The sequence below is a fragment of the Ovis aries genome, chromosome 1 (assembly GCF_016772045.2).
Source record: "Ovis aries strain OAR_USU_Benz2616 breed Rambouillet chromosome 1, ARS-UI_Ramb_v3.0, whole genome shotgun sequence".
Classification (NCBI taxonomy): Eukaryota; Metazoa; Chordata; class Mammalia; order Artiodactyla; family Bovidae; genus Ovis; species Ovis aries.
The window spans coordinates 138239641-138257566 of NC_056054.1; the positions used below are offsets into that span (position 1 = coordinate 138239641).

Here is a 17926-nt window from a genome sequence, read left to right on the forward strand (position 1 = left end):
CAAAAAAAAAAAAAAGATTTTATACATGAACCAGGAAGTGATTCCTCACCAACATACAAATCTGCAGTTGCCTTGATCTTAGACTACCCATCTTCAGAACTGTGAGAAATACATTTCTGTTGTTTATAAGCTACTCCAATCTGTGGTATTTTGTTATAATAGTCAAAACATACTAGGATAGAGAAAGCCATAGGCCTACATTTCCTGAAGAAAAAAATCTCCAAAACAGAAATGAATAATACCATATTAATAATGTGCAAATCTGTGTGATTCCATGGACTGTAGCCTACCAGACTCCTCTGTTCATGGAATTTTCCAGGCAAGAGTACAGGAGTGAGTTGCCATTTCTTTCTCCAGATTATCTTCCTGACTCAGGGATGGAACCTGCATCCCCTGTCTTGGCAGGAGGATTCTTTATCATCAAGCCAACACGGAAGTCCACATGAAAGTTAGGGGAATTCAACTACTCCAGATTTATTGATGAATGAGTAGTCATAGACACTATTGATCTGTATTCAATCCCTGAACAAGAAGGAAGTGCACTGGCATTGCTATCTCCAATTTTGAATACATTTAGAAATTAATATATGACAAAGTTTATTTGAAATGTACAATTCCTGATTTAATAAATGCTATAAATATTGGCTTAAAGCTCAACATTCAGAAAATGAAGATCATGGCATCTGGTCCCATCACTTCATGGGAAATAGATGGGAAACAGTGGAAATAGTATCGGACTTTATTTTTTTGGGATCCAAAATAACTGAAGATGGTGACTGCAGCCATGAAATTAAAAGACGCTTACTCCTTGGAAGAAAAGCTTTGACCAACCTAGATAGCATATTGAAAAGCAGAGACATTACTTTGCCAACAAAGGTCCATCTAGTCAAGGCTATGGTTTTGCCAGTGGTCATGTATGGATGTGAGAGTTGGACTGTGAAAAAAAATGAGCACTGAAGAATTGATGATTTTGAACTGTGGTGTGGGAGAAGACTCTTGAGAGTCCTTTGGACTGCAAGGAGATCCAACCAATCCATTCTAAAGGAGATCAGCCCTGGGTGTTCTTTGGAAGGATTGATGCTAACACTGAAACTCCAGTACTTTGGCCACCTCATGGGAAGAGTTGACTCATGGGAAAAAGACTCATGCTGGGAGGGATTGAGGGCAGGAGGAAAAGGGGACGACAGAGGATGAGATGGCTGGATGGCATCACTCACTCAATGGACGTGAGTCTGAGTGAACTCCAGGAGATGGTGATGGACAGGGAGGCCTGGCGTGCTGTAATTCATAGGGTCACAGAGTCAGACATCACTGAGTAACTGATCTGATCTGATAAATATCAAGAACTGGAAAAATCTTAAAGACTATCTAGGCCAGCACACTTATTAAATGGATGAATAGGCTGACATTTTTTAAAGATGAATTACTTTTGCTAGATGCAATGATTTCCAATAGATAGGTAGATGGTACATAGGTAGCTAGGTAGGTAGGTAGAAAACACATTGCCATTTTCAATTTAAAAAAGTTTCCATGAAACTATTGAAAATTTATGCTTGAAGATGAATGCTTCCTTACAATTACCAAGAGGGAAAAAAAAGAAAATGCATTAAAAGTTTTCAAATGTGTTTGCATATTTCCAGAACTCATAAAGACTAGTACTGCCATCTTGTGTCTTTATGGCTATTTATCAAAAAAGTTTGCTTATTTTTATTATCAACATGAAGATGCAATCAAAGCTACATTATATAGTACACATGGTTGTGCATTTCTGATATTACTTTAATTTTGAAATAAAAACTTTTTCATCTTAAAACTAAGATTACAAATTTTAATTGCATGTCAGAATAGAGTTCAAAGTAAACTATTATGAGACAAAAGAAAATATAAATGTATTTCCTGTATGTGCATTTTTATATCACAGAGGTCGTGACTTTTTTTTTTTTGGCCACACAATGCATCTTGCAAGATCTTAGTTCCATAACTTGGGACTGAATCCTGCCCTTAACCGTGAAAGCATAGGGTCCTAACCCTGGACCACCAGGGAATTCCCTGTGAATTTTTATATAATGTAAATCATATAATAACAGTAAGCAAAGGCAGACGTATACTGTATATTAACATATTATTTATATTAGCATGTATAACTTGTCTTGTTGTTGTTTAGTCACTAAGTCATGTCCGATTTTTTTGGTGACCTCATTGGCTGTGGCTCCTCTTTCCATGGGGATTCTCCAGGAAAGAATACTGGAGTGGGTTGCCATTTCCTTCTCCAGATGATCTTCCCAAACCGGGGATCAAACCCATGTCATCTGCTTGGCAGGCAGATTCTTTACCACTGAGCCACCTGGGAAGCATATTCATTTTGTAGCATTATAGCTTGGGGTTTCTTGACTTATGGAATATATATTGGATACAAGTAAAGGGATTTTTTGATAAAATTTTGCTCAAGATAAATAGTTTTATTATTGTAAAACTAGGGGAAGTTGTTAAATTTTATAATCACAGAAGATAAACTTATCATGTTTAGAATCTATCTACGCTCTGTGATGAGCAATCACTTTGCTAAAACTTTTAATTTATCAAAATATATTATTATCTGCAGGTTAAAATAAAGTCATTTCTAAAGGATAAAAAGCAAAAATGAATTTTTCATTAATGCATTTTTATCTATTAAAATTACATTAAAATATATTATATAAATATATAATAAAATGTGTATTAGTAAAAACATATTTATCATAGTCCTTGGAATATCAAGTGTTGAAATAGCAAATATAGTTACTCTCCTGAATATTGTGGATTCAAAGCTCTAAAAAGCAGGTGACTATTTGAGGTCAAATAATCAGCAATTAGAAAAGCAAAGATATCAACCAGTGTGTTCTTCCACCAAGTTCATCTGTCTTCCAACACCACATCTGTCTCTCCCAAAGCTATTTATAATCTATTCCTTACTGATATGCACAATGTATAAAATCAGTGATGTATGTGCACGTTTTAAAAAGGAAACCATTCTTCTCTTATGCATTGTCAGTCAAACAAATAGACTGATGTCTTGGGCAATGCAGTCTATGTACTTTTACAAAATACTTTGTGCTCTGCCATATTTTAATCAATTTATTTCTCAATTCAAGTTATTTGTCTGAGCAAACAGAATGATTTTATTAAAGCATTTGGAACTAAAGTAGTAATTGACTGCTTCTGTCTGTGAACTACAAAATCAGAAAGAAAAATGTTAGATAAAAGAGATGGCACTTTCTAACATTTTGAATTCTTTAAAAATTATAGAATAAGTGAGTGAGTTGCTGGTTATACATTTCTATTCAAAAAACTTTCTAAGACATAAAACAGAGTGAATAATAACTATGACTTCAGTTTTACAAATAGCTCTTGCATGCATTATTCCAGTTGTTCCTCAAAACAAGCTTATGAGGCAAGTGTTTCTTTGACATTTTATTGATGAAACTGGGCCTCAGAAAGATTAAATTGCTTCCATATAGATTCATACAACTGGTAGATGATAGAATCAAACACAAAACTTTGGATTCTAAATTTGTTCAACTTTCACCGTTACTAGATGTTCCCTGTTGTTCAGAAACTAAGTATTGTCCAACTCTTTGTGACCCCATGGACTGCATCATGCCAGGCTTCTCTGTACTCCACTGTCTTCCAGAGTTTGCTCAGATTTATGTCCAAGAGTTAGTGATGCTATCTAGCCACTTGATCCTCTGCTTCGCCCTTCTTCTTTTGACTTCAATCTTTCCAAGCATCAGGGTCTTTTCCAATGAGCCAGATCTTTGCATTCAAAGTATTGGAGCTTCAGCATCAGCATCAGGCCTGCCAATGAATATTCAGAGTTAAATTCCTTTAGGATTGACTCGTTTGATCTCCTTGCCGTCCAAGAGTCTATTTAGCACTACAGTTTGAAAGCATCAGCTCTTCCACACTGAGTCTTGATGGTCCAACTCTCACATATGGACATGACCCTTAGAAAAATTATAGCTTTGACTATGCAAACCTTTGTCATCAAGTGACATCTCTGCTTTTTAATATGCTGTCTAGGTCTGTCATGGGCTTCCATGGAAGCTCAGCTGGTAAAGAATCCACCTGCAATGCAGGAGACCCTTGTTTGATTTCTGGGTTGGAAAGATTCCCTGGAGAAAGGATAGGCTACCCACTCCAGTATTCTTGCCTGGAGAATCCCCACAGACAGAGGAGGCTGGCAGGTTTCAGTCCATGGGGACACAAAGAGTCGGACATGACTTAGTGACTAAGCCCAGCACAGCAATTTTGTCATAGCTTTTCTTTTAAACAAGCGTCTTTTAATTTCATGTCTGCCATCACTGTCCACAATGATTGTTAGAAGCAAAACTTTATTTAGGATTGGTATCTAATTTTGATCATTTCTCATGTATTATTCAAATAATGTTTTTGCTTGGGGAATGTATGTGTGTTGCTATTTTTTTAACTTTTATTAGGGGAAAATTAAAGTTATTAAAATTACATTAAACCAACCTTATAATGAATTTCCTATCATTGACCTGTCTTTAGTGGTTATGATTATTTTTTCACTTTGCATCATTGACACCTGAACCCATCCTTCATTTTATCACTGGAGGGAAACTCCAGTGACCACCTGTGCAATTTTTCCTGTATATATTTTTATTTAGGTATAATTTATACTTATTAAAATTTAATTCTTCTGTGGTACAAATGTTTATGATTTTGACAAAGTCCAACACTCATATAACCATCAGCACCATGCCCAATTAATCTTCAAGTTGGAATAATAAAATGATAATGATAATGATAGATAATGTTATTTCAATGATCTAAAATAAAAAACATGTTTAGAAAATCTAAGTCTGTATAGTAACAAAATGAAATATTTTAATTAGGCTATTTTTGTTCCCTGACACAGCCAGGTTAAATTACTTAAACTGGAAGTTTATGCAGCCAGGATGAGAAAAAGGTGAAATCTATCCCACTGTAAAAAAAAAAAAAAAAAAAAAACTCATTATAAGGGCAGATCACAGGAATGCAGGACCTGCCATATGTACCAAGTTGAAAAGTCTCATCTTCACATTCCATAATTACTATTCATTAAATTCCCTATTTGGGCTTGTTCTTCTCTGGTCCACACTTTAAGAAGAAAATTTTATTTTCCTTTCAAGTATCAATTTGATTGTCAATGAAGCCTCATTATTTAGCTCTGATTTTCAACCCATAGTTATTGACCATGCCACCTAAGTATCCAACTGATACTGATGAGTCTTCCAATATTAGGTAACCCTCTGAGCAGGAGCCTGGGTGAAGGGGTGGTAAATCCAGCCAAGGGTATCTGTTTCTGCTTTTGGCTTAACAAACAAACAAACAAACAAACTAATATTAACTGGACTAGGAAAAAAGGAAATTTCTTTTCACCTATATTGAGATTTTCACTGGGTAGGCTGACTTCAGGGCTCAATTCTCTTGTTATGAGTAAGCTTCTATCCATCTTTCAGCATTGCCTTTCACTATGATAGTTTTAGTCTCAGGTAAGTGGGCTTCCTGGTGGCTCAGTGAAGAGCCCATCCGCCAATGCAGGAGACTCAGGTTCTATCCCAGAGTCAGGAAGATGCCCTGGAGAAGGAAAGGTGACCCATTGCAGTATTCTTGCCTGGAGAATCCTACAAACAGAGGAGACAGGTGGACTACAGTCCCTGGGGTCACAAAGAGTAGGAGTTAGAACTAAACAATAGCAACAAATACAACAGACTTAACCTCAGCCCTTGAAACGTTTATATGTAGTGTATTAGGGAAAACAATGAGTCTCTTACCCAAAGTTCTCACTAAGAATCTTATCGAATCATTTTGCTCTGATTGGATTATGTAACAATACATGAAGCAATCACTGTGCTGAAAGGGATAAGATAAACTGTTATTCTTAGATCTGAACTGGTAAGATGGATACGCAATAAAAATTTATGGGCCAAACATGGAGAAATGGAAATCTCTAAACTTGCATTTATCAGAAATAGAGCTAAGGAGTCAACATATTGAGTGTACAAAAAATAACAAATGTAACTAGAAAAGTTTGGTTTTATTAGGAAGATAGCTAGCATAGTTAATTAGTAAGATAAAATATTATAAATAAGTATTTTTGTTACTGCTCTAAGATAGTAATATACTACTGAATTCCTTTCGACAGGAACATCATTATTCAACAAATATTGAATAATAAACGATGTTTATCATGTTAATATATGATATAATTCTTAGTAGGAAACTAAGTAGTATAACTGCTGAGTAGTATAACTCTTTGCAGAAAATTACCAAAATATCTTAAAATAGGCATTTAGTGCCATATTTGATATTGGCCCAGTAATCATTTTACCTTTTTTTTTTTAATATTGAAAATACAGGGAACATGTGTATACCTGTGGCAGATTCATGTTGATGTATGAGAAAACCAATACAGTATTATAAAGTAAAATAAAGTAAAAAGAGAAAATTTAAAGAAAATATTGAAAATAAAATAAATAATTGCAGGAAATTCTAAAAGCATAAATGTTACTTTTTTCAAAAAATATCAACTTGAAATCTTTTGGATGCTTCTTCGGGGTTATGCTATAGATACTGGTTTATGCAATGAAAATCAGAGACAAAATCATCTGAGGATACACATCATAGATGCAAGTATGCACAAGTGCAACATGTGATTGAATTATATATTGTGAATGAAAGAATACATTTTAATTATATAAAATATATCTTACTGAAATATTATGCTAAATATTTTATATGTATATAATGTATAAGATCATTATATGTAATATACATTCATTCACGTCAGTTCAGTTCAGATCAGTTCAGTCACTCAGCTGTGTCCCACTCTTCGCGACCCCATGAATCGCAACACAACAGGCCGCCCTGTTCATCACCATTTTCCAGAGTTCACTCAGACTCATGTCCATTGAGTCAGTGATGCCATCCAGCCATCTCATCCTCGGTCGTCCCCTTCTCCTCCTGCCCCTAATCTGTACCAGCAGCAGAGTCTTTTCCAGTGATTCAACTCTTTGCATGAGGTGGCCGAAATACTGGCATTTCAGCTTCAGCATCATTCCTTCCAAAGAAATCCCAGGGCTGATCTCCTTCAGAATGCACTGGTTGGATCTCCTTGCAGTCCAAGGGACTCTCAAGAGTCTTCTCCAACATCACAGTTCAAAAGCATCAATTCTTCTGTGCTCAGCCTTCTTCACAGTCCATCTCTCACATCCATACATGACCACAGGAAAAACCATAGCCTTAGTAGATGGACCTTAGTCGGCAAAGTAATGTCTCTGCTTTTGAATATGCTACCTAGGTTGGTCATAACTTTTCTTCCAAGAAGTAAGCGTCTTTTAATTTCATGGCTGCAGTCACCATCTGCAGTGATTTTGGAGCCCAAAAAAAGAAAGTCTGACACTGTTTCCACTGTTTCCCCATCTATTTCCCATGAAGTGATGGGACCAGATGCCATGATCTTCATTTTCTGAATGTTGAGCTTTAAGCCAACTTTTTCGCTCTCCTCTTTCACTTTTATCAAGAGGCTTTTTAGTTCCTCTTCACTTTCTGCCATAAGGGTGGTGTCATCTGAATATCTGAGGTTCTTGATATTTCTCCCAGCGATCTTGATTCCAGCTTGTGTTTCTTCCATTCCAGCGTTTCTCATGATGTACTCTGCATATAAGTTAAATAAGTAGGGTGACAATATACAGCCTTGACGTACTCCTTTTCCTATTTGGAACCAGTCTGTTGTTCCATGTCCAGTTCTAACTGTTGCTTCCTGACCTGCATACAGATTTCTCAAGAGGCAGGTCAGGTGGTCTGGTAATCCCATCTCTTTCAGAATTTTCCACAGTTTATTGTGATCCACACAGTCAAAGACTTTGGCATAGTCAATAAAGCAAAAATATATGTTTTTCTGGAACTCTCTAGCTTTTTTGATGATCCAACAGATGTTGGCAATTTGATCTCTGGTTCTTCTACCTTTTCGAAAACCAGCTTGAACATCAGGGAGTTCATGGTTTACGTATTGCTGAAGTCTGGCTTGGAGAATTTAGACCATTACTTTACTAGCATGTTCATATATTACATATACATCATTATATGCAATGATACATCATTATGTAATATACATCATTAATTTATATTATATTACATCATAATATGTAATATACATCATTACATGTACATAATATAATAAAGTCAGAGAGACAGAGATGGGAATACCAGACCACTTGACCTGCTTCTTGAGAAACCTATATGCAGGTCAGGAAGCAACAGTTAGAACTGGACATGGAACAACAGACTGGTTCCAAATAAGAAAAGGAATATGTCAAGGCTGTATATTGTCACCCTGCTTATTTAACTTATATGCAGAGTACATCATGAGAAATGCTGGGCTGGAAGAAGCACAAGCTGGAATCAAGATTGCTGGGAGAAATATCAAGTACCTCAGATATTCAAACGACACCACCCTTTATGGCAGAAAGTGAGGAGGAACTAAAAAGCCTCTTGATGAAAGTGAAAGTGGAGAGTGAAAAGCTTAAATTGATGGCATCTCATCCTATCAGTTCATGGGGAAACAATGGAAACAGTGTCAGACTCTATTTTGGGGGGCTCCAAAATCACTGCAGATGGTGATTGCAGCCATGAAATTAAAAGATGCTTACTCCCTGGAAGAAAAGTTATGATCAACCTAGATAGCATATTGAAAAGCAGAGACATTATTTTGCCAACAAAGTTCCATCTAGTCAAGGCTATGTTTTTTCCTGTGGGCATGTATGCTTATGAGAGTTGGATTGTGAAGAAAGCTGAGAGCCGAAGAATTGATGCTTTTGAACTGTGGTGTTGGAGAAGACTCTTGAGAGTCCCTTGGACTGCAAGATCCAACCAGTGCATTCTGAAGGAGATCAGCCCTGGGATTTCTTTGGAAGGAATGATGCTGAAACTGAAACGCCAGTACTTCGGCCACCTCGTGCGAAGAGTTGACTCATTGGAAAAGACTCTGATGCTGGGAGGGATTGGGGGCAGGAGGAGAAGGGACGACCGAGGATGAGATGGCTGGATGGCATCACTGACTCGATAGACGTGAGTCTGTGTGAACTCCGGGAGTTGGTGATGGACAGGGAGGCTTGGCGTGCTGTGATTCATGGGGTCGCAAAGAGTCAGAAGCGACCGAGCGACTGAACTGAACTGAACTGATGGTGAATATCCAAATACTTATGATGATTCCTCAACAGTGAAATTTATAAGGTATCATTTCCAGTGTGTATTTGAAAATATTGTCCCTACATAAACATCTAATATTTCTCAAATTATGTGCTCTATGGAGCAAAGTGTAGGCAGTTTTATTTTCTATGGTCCAAATATTTAATTGTTCTAGATCTTTAGGTCTAGAATGATAAATGTTTTTTGTTTCTCTTAGATTCATTTTATTAATCTTTACTTTGACACTTTGCTTTCTATTCACATTCACACATGCTGTGTGGAACACCAATGATGATATTTATGGTCATGGCAGTGATAGGCTTAAGACTTATCTTTCCATATTAAAGGACTAGAGAAGTATACAAAATATATGAAATAATGGTTTTTAGTCATTAGGCAAAAGACAGTTCAGGACAGTAATCTCTGAAAAAAAGAGAAATGTACCAAATGAGGACTAATGCTCTAGTCACTGTATAAAGTGTTTCTCAGCCACAGTACAAGAAGGGAACTTCAAAGAGAGCCAGTCCAGAGATCTAGTTGCATTCAAAGTACAGGGAGGCAAAGTACCAAAGGGGCAAGGCTTGCACGGAGGAAGAGTCCTTCGATCTGTAGAGGTTCCCCTTGAGTCTCTGTGTGCATGGAAGGAACTATAGGAAGGACCACAGAGAAGCAAGATGCAAAAATTATTAGAAATACACACACCTAACTTGTGGCAAGTCTTCCTAATAAAAAAGTTATGGATGGAGAACTCAGAAAGTATTGCCTCAGAAATGGGGCCTCAGTTCAGTTCAGTTGCTCAGTTGTGTCCAAATCTTTGTAGCTCCATGGATTGCAGCACGCCAGGCTTCCCTGTCTGTCACCAACTTCGGAAGCTTACTTAAACTCATGTCCATTGAGTCACTGATGCCATCCAACCATGTCATCTTCTGAGACCTAATTAACCTTAAATTCAAGGCTGTCATAATGCTACCTAATAACACCTCGAAGGCAAATGACTGAATGATTTTGAAAAAGCATAACTAGGTCCCATAGAAAAATACCAAAATATTTAAATGTACACAGAAGAGTACAACATCTAATTAAAAAATCACCCAATATACAAATAAAAATGTTATCCATAATGAGATGAAAAATTCAATAGAAAGAAACATAGCATCAGAGAGTGTTAAGCACTTACTTGATATAGACACCCAAGTGTTCTTTCTTTGATTATGGTTAGGAATTAAAAATTAGTGATAATTCCCAAAGTTGTACTTCTTTTTAAGCTTATGGAAACTTTGCATATTCCTGAAATAGAAACCGTTTCTCAAAGAAAATTTCTGATTTTTTTTTTTTTTCACCACAATACTTTACTTAGACCTCTCCATCAAACATTTTTTTTTGTGTGTTAGGAGATTTGACAAAAGGACTCAGATGTCTTAGTTATTGTCTTCTGGTCTTCCTGTCTTATCAGCAATGATCAACCCATCTGTGTGTGTGTGTGTGTGTGTGTGTGTGTGTGTGTGTGTGTGTGTGAGGGAAGTGGTGCTTTTGTTGTAAATGAGAATAAAATATGCTACTCCAAAATGTAATACATAGGGATTTGGATTACTTGGAGCTGAAATCAGTCAAGACATAGTGAACTCAGGAAAAGCTTTTTCCTTCTCCCTTAATTGTCTAAAAGAATTTATATAGGACTCCTGTACTAGAAAGAGAGTTATTACCAGAGATTTTGTTATCTGAAAGAGTTATCTGCATAGAAGAAGGAACATCTGATTACCAAACATTTGCTTTCCTCATCCTCCCATGAATTACCCTCGTTCCCTTGGAAGCCCCAGGCTGCTAGCCCAGTCTTTAGATCAGGATGGTCTGTAAGTCTGAATGGCCTGACCATTCCTGAGTCTCATATTTTTATGAATGCATGGATGAAATTAAATTTGTTTTTCTCTTATCTATCTTATGTAAATTTTAATGATTAGACTAGCCAAAGAAACTTAGATGAGAAGAAGTGAAAAATCCTCTGCCCTTGCATTTGATTGTACTTAATAACAGTTCCCAGGTAGCTCAGAGGTAAAGAATCCACCTGCCAATGTAGGAGATGCAAGTTTGATCCCTGGGTCAGGAAGATCCCCTGGAGCAGAAAATAGCAACCTACTCCAGCATTCTTACCTGGAAAATCCCATGAACAGAGGAGCCTGGTGGGCTACAGTCTGTGGGCTTTCAAAGAGTCAGAAATGATTGAGTACATGCACAATGACAATATAAAGGCAGGTTTCCACGTGTGATGAGACCAGGATGAGACCTGAGACAGGTTTCCTGACTTTATGCCTCCACCTCCCTTTTCTCAGCGAATTTACTTTAGAAAACTTGCAGTTGTACATTCTTTCTCTGTCTCTTTTCTGAGGCAAATCTCCTACAACCTAGAACTGTCTTTCTCCTTTCTCAATGACCTGAGAGCCTAATGTAACCATTATGAAGAATAAGGTCCCTGTTTCCCATTTCCTGCAGCAGGGTAGGAGCATAACTTAGATAAAAGACAATTAGTAAACATAGATGGCTCAACTGTATTGGCCACTGTCCCCCATGAAGCCCTCTAGTAGTTCTCCACCAACTCATCCCAGGCTTAATGTCCCAATATCTTATTTCAATGGTCTTCCCAGGTATCGCTAGTGGATAAAAACCTGCTGCCAATGCAGGGAACATAAGGGACATATGTTCGATTGTCGTGTCGGGCAGATCCCCTGGAGGAGGGCATGGTAAACGTCTCCAGTATTCTTGCCTGGAGAATCCCATGGACAGAGGAGCCTGCCAGTCTCTGTTTCAATAGAGTTGAATTCAGTCTCTCTCTGCCTTAATGCTGTAGTCTCAAGTAAGGTTTCTCTTGTGTCTAACATGTGCCCTCTGCAGTACTTATTGTACAGAGTACAGACCAGTAGCTTTGAATGGATCACTTAAACTTAAGGTAGGAATTGGAAGTTAAAATTTGCTTCTGTACAAAGCTATTCCTGTCTGAATCCTAAGCAGATTTTTTAATCGGTGTGGAATACACAGAGGAAAGCCATATAATGAAGAAGCAGAAAACCCAACATTGATTATGAGGAAATTTTCACAGCTAAGACATCTCCAGGTATCTCTCTTTCTCACACACACACACACACAGATACAGACATACACACACACACTAAAGAATTAGAGGACTCCTGTTTTTGAAATATCAAAGGAGTGAGGGAGAACTGAATTCCCTACCTGTACATGGAATCCACACATTATTATAGGTTTGAAAATTTAATGAATGGTGGAGACCATTATTTAAAACAAAAATTGTGCAGCTCTTGCAAGTAAAGTCATTGCCCCAGGGGAAACTAATTAGCAAAAGAACAGAGACTATAACTCAGATTTCCCAGTGTTTCATTATCCTAATCTCTCTCTCTGTTAATTTCTCCCAGACTGTCCTAGAAGGCATGTTTTAAATCAGGATTTTTTATAGAAAGGGGAAAAAAAGTATTTTTCATATTTATCACATAATCCCAATAGTTATTGGCCATTAAGTTGAACAGTGTACATTAGTACATCTTAACCCATGTCTCTTAAGCAACATCAGGAACTGCATTGTGCTCAATTTCCTATAATATTTCATTGATCATGACCTGGTGCTCTCCTGTACATGCACTTGAGCAGAAATGCATAAACCAAATGGCAATGTTAAAATAGCAAGAATTATATAATTATCAACACCCAATCCAGTTACCTTTGAATTGGATGCCTTATGCTATTATCTATTTCATTTCTCTTAGGAAAGATTGAGGATCTATCTGCTTGCAAATTGCCTCAGTTGTGGATGGTATACATTGCTATATTTTCAAAAAGGGAGGGTGGCAAATATTTTTATGTCCTTATCCAAAATTTCATTTGAAAAGCCAGGAAACAACTGTGCAGATTTTCTTTAGTCTCATTTTAATACCATTTCATTGAGATTCAGAGCCTCACAGAGCAAACACTAGATTATTATATATGTAATGAATATGCCTGCATTCATGCATTTGATTATTAATCAAATCGTATAATTATTCTTTAGCATTTTATATTTCTAGCAAGTAACTTTTCCATGTAAGTATGTCTTGATCATGTACTGATAGATATAACAATTTCTACAGATAAATTTTGCTATGTAAATCATTTCCAAAACCATATAGAAAATCTCAGGCCTCCAGACAGCAATTCACAGGGTGACTGGAGATTTTTTTTGGCACAGGTCTCCTTAGGCTTTCTCTAGTTTTGGCTAAGAGCACTTCCCAGCCTAAGCTTAGTGTCTGCTGTGATGCACCCTGATGAGTGAGAGCTTTTCTCAGCGTGGATCTTATTAGCATTTTTTCAGTGCTTGGCAATAAACAACTCAATACTTCCCATATCTTCACCCCTTCTTTGCCCCTAGCAGATGGGCTACTATTTCTTTAAAGAAGGAAGCATTCTCCACTGGCTGTACAAAAATATTTTTTTAAGTTTGCCCTACTGGAGACAGGTGAAAGACTGACTTTCAGCTGCTGCACAGGAGGCTACTTCCAAGGGTTCTTTGCATTAATATGTAAAGCAATAATCAGTAAGTAGTACCTTTTGGCAAACAACAGGTAGCTTTTCATTCTAAAAGAGGCAGTATCTTATTGTGAATCAAAGGTATCCTGCAGTTCTGCCATCACTTTCCTGTACCTCCTACCAGCTTAGGGTATATAGATATCTTCACAAACCAGAGCTGCCTTCCATGTTTAAATTGAACTTCAATGGTCTGTCAAGTCACTTCACCAGTGGACGCTTTCCTTGCACTCTCAAATTGCAGGGGGCTTTTGAACTTAAAAGACAGGTTTCCTAATCAGAGGAAAGAAACCACGAGAGAGCATTCCCTATAAGAATACTCAACGCTGGAATAAGCACACACAATGCAGATTTTCTTTCACTTTTACCCCATGCTTACTACCCAGACCTGTGTGCTCTGGATTGAAATGACTCTTACTGAAATACTTTTTATATAAACATGTAATCCAGTAATGAAACAACATCTAGTCATGGATAATGTACAGTGTTTCTTTCTTTTCTTTTTTTTTTTTTGCTATACTTACTTGAGTACACTAGCAAGATTAAAAAACTAAGATCAAATTTTGGCCCTTCTTTCATTATTTTGTGAGAAATTAATTTTCCAAAGAATAAAATAAAAATGCTTTCATTTTGTCTGTAATGCTATACATTATAGCATATATAAAGCAGGTTAGTTAGATGTGTATTAATGCAATATGAAGCCAACCTGGAGGTGCCATACAGTGAGACCTTGATTCTACCTACCACTTTAGTGAACTGAAAGTCATTCAGTCCTGTCCAACTCTTTGCAACCCTATGGACTGCAGCCTGCCAGATTCCTTTGTCCATGGAATTCTATTTCCTTCTCCAATTTATCATGCTTAGTCCTACCCACAAAATAGACATTAGCATAAATGTGTGAAAGTTACCTTTATCTTCCACATAACAAGTAAATTACTGAGAGATGTCTACTGTTTCTTAACAAATATTTTTACCCTTGGGATATTCAAATACTTGTAATATGTATGGTTAACATCTAAATTGCTTTCTTTTCCATGTCCAAACACATGTTTTAATGAAATACATACAGTCCTATCTCTAGTTCTATTTAGTTATCAAACATCATATTTTGCATGCATTGAATGATACATTAAAAATTCTCCCATATGATACTTTAGTGATATGCAGAAATGTTGAGTGACCTAACATGTAAGGTTAACAGAGAGTGGAAATTAGAGTTTATTTTAGAGAATTAGTGCACAAATAACACTCTAAGTAAATATATTTGGAGGTAATTGAATTAAGAGCATTTGATCGATAAATCAACATATGTTACAGGTACTTTACTAGACACTAGGGAATGCTGTATCAACCAGGAAAATCATGAACAGAATTACCTACATACAATTATTTATAAAAAGGAGAGAACAGCTTAGAGTGAAAAACCAGTGAAATATGAGATGCAGAAGACACAAATTTCTAACAACTGTGACATAAACCAGAAATTAGATCTAATTATTAACTTAATTATAAGACTGTGAACCTTATCAGCCTGGGGTGTAAAACACAAGCATATTTTAGAACTTCTTAATTGCTCTTCTTCTTTCTTTAGGCAGCCTTTACAAGAGCAGTCATCCAACAAATAAAGAACAGACTTAAGATCATGACAACACTTATGGTTACAATGGAATTTTTCAATGCAGACTTTAATCTACAAAAATCTAAGAATTTATAGCAAAAGCTATTTTTGGCTTTTATTTTGTTTCTGGTCTAACCCGGAGCTTAAACTATACACTTCCTCAAATGAAGAAATCAAGGTTTCTCAGTTCAGTTCAGTTGCTCAGTCATGTCCGACTCTTTGTGACTCCATGGACTGTGGCACGCCAGGCCTCCCTGTCCATCACCAGCTCCCAGAATTTATGTAAACTCATGTCCATTGAGTCTGTGATACCATCGAACCATCTCATCCTTTGTTGTCCCCTTTTCCTCCTGCTTTCAATCTTTCTCAGCATCAGGGTCTTTTCAAATGACTCTGTTCTTCCCATCAGGTGGCCAAAGTATTGGAGTTTCAGCTTCAGCATTGGTCCTTCCAGTGAATATTCAGGAACTATTTCCTTTAGGATGGACTGGTTGGATCTCCTTGCAGTCCAAGGGACTTGCAACAGTCTTATCCAACACCGTAGTTCAAAAGCATCAATTCTTCAGTGCTCAGCTTTCTTTAGAGTCCAACTCTCACATCCATACATGATTCCTGGAAAAATCAGAGCTTTCATTAGACAGACCTTTGTTGCAATGTAATGTCTCTGCTTTTTAATATGCTCTCTAGGGTGGCCGTAACTTTTATTTCAAGGAGCAAGCCTCTTTTAATTTCATGGCTGCAGTCACCATCTGCAGTGATTTTGGAGCCCCCAAAAATAAAGTCTGCCACTGTTTCCCCATCTATTTGCCATGAAGTAATGTGATCAGATGCCATGATCTTAGTTTTCTGATTGTTGAGTTTTAAGCCAAACTTTTCATCCTCCTCTTTCACTTTCATCAAGAAGCTCTTTAGTTCTTTTTCACTTTCTGGCATATATGTGGTGTCATCTGCATATCTGAGGTTATTGATATTTCTCTCATCAATCTTGATTCCAGCTAATGCTTTATCCAGCCCAGCATTTCTCATGATCTTCTATGCATATAAATTATATAAGCAGAGTGACAATATACAGCCTTCACATAGTCCTTTCCCAGTTTGGAACCAGTCTGTTGTTCCATATCCAGTTCTAACTGTTGCTTCTTGACCTGCATACAGATTTCTCAGGAGGTAGGTCAGGTGGTCTGGTATTCCCATCTTTTGAAGAATTTTCCACAGTTTGTTGTGATCCACATAGTCAAAGGCTTTGTTGTAGTCAATAAAACAGAAGTTTCTCAAATAAGAATACAGGACTTCCCAGGCGGTGCCAGTGGTAAAGAACTTATCTGTCAATGCAGGGGACGTAAGAGATGTGAGTTCAATCCCTGGATCTGGAAGAACTGCTGGAGGAGGGCATGGCAATCCACTATAGTATTCTTGCCTGGAGAATCCCATGGACAGAGGAACCTGGTGGGCTGCAGTCCATGGATTGCAAACAGTCAGACACGACTGAAGCCACTTTGGACACATGCACATAAGTAAGAATACAAGAAGGTGCTTCATATGTAGTTAAAAAAATTCTAATATGCTGGAATTGTTCTTAAAATATCAATTTAATAATGGTTATTGTTTATTGACTTCATACTCTGGAGTAAGAAGATTTTTTGTGTTTTAATTTCATTCCACCTTTGCAATAGCATATCTCTTATAGTTTTTATCCCAATCTTTTCAGTGAAGAAACTAAGCCACATGCAGATTAAAAAGTCTGTACATTTTATAGAGTCAAATTAGATACTCAAATCTGTCAGGATTGAAATAAAACATACTCATATAATAGTGTACCATGTCTTTACAGGGACAGCATTTTCCATATTTATAGCTTTTCTCTGAACACTGAGTCATAGATTCTAACAGCCTACCAAAATGCTCTGGTAGAATAATATTATGGACAATTAATATTTTCTCGTAAGCACTAAGACATTTCTGTATTTAAGTCTGAGTTACTCAAATAATGGAGTAGAGAGGCCATGCACTGTGATAAAATCAGGAGAACAGTGGCATAAATGAGCAAATCAGATCATAGTATAGCATGAATTAAAGTCATCTGTCTGTCTATCATCTACCTGTCTGTCCATCAATCATCTTTATGTTTTAAACATTGAATAGCAGGAAATAATGGATACAGAGTCACAGCGCCTCTCCAGTGTATTACTGAGAATTTTAATATAAACTGTGCTTACAAACATGTCATACTTGAAAAAAAAAATGTATAAGGATTCAGGAACAACACACATTATAATTAAATGGAGGTATTTCCAAGGTCACTTGTAATATATGTCATGTAGTTACAGAAACAGAGCCAGCAAAATGACAAAAATTAGGAGTTAATACTATGATTCAATGTATTGGATCCAATGATCTCAGCTGGCAACTATTATAACTGTGTCTAAAGTTACTACTTAAGCTCCTATAGCTATTTTGCAGATAATCCACTTGGATAAATTCACCACTTTATATAATTACGAATTTGTTGTT

At 36.8% G+C, this 17926-nt stretch overlaps 1 non-coding gene across 1 annotated transcript; it reads right to left on the reverse strand.

Moving 5' to 3' along the window:
* Nucleotides 1–2279: 2279 nt before the first annotated feature.
* On the reverse strand, nucleotides 2280–2350 carry TRNAG-GCC (transfer RNA glycine (anticodon GCC)). Its single transcript has one exon. It is a non-coding gene; the product is annotated as a tRNA-Gly (tRNA).
* Nucleotides 2351–17926: the final 15576 nt, after the last annotated feature.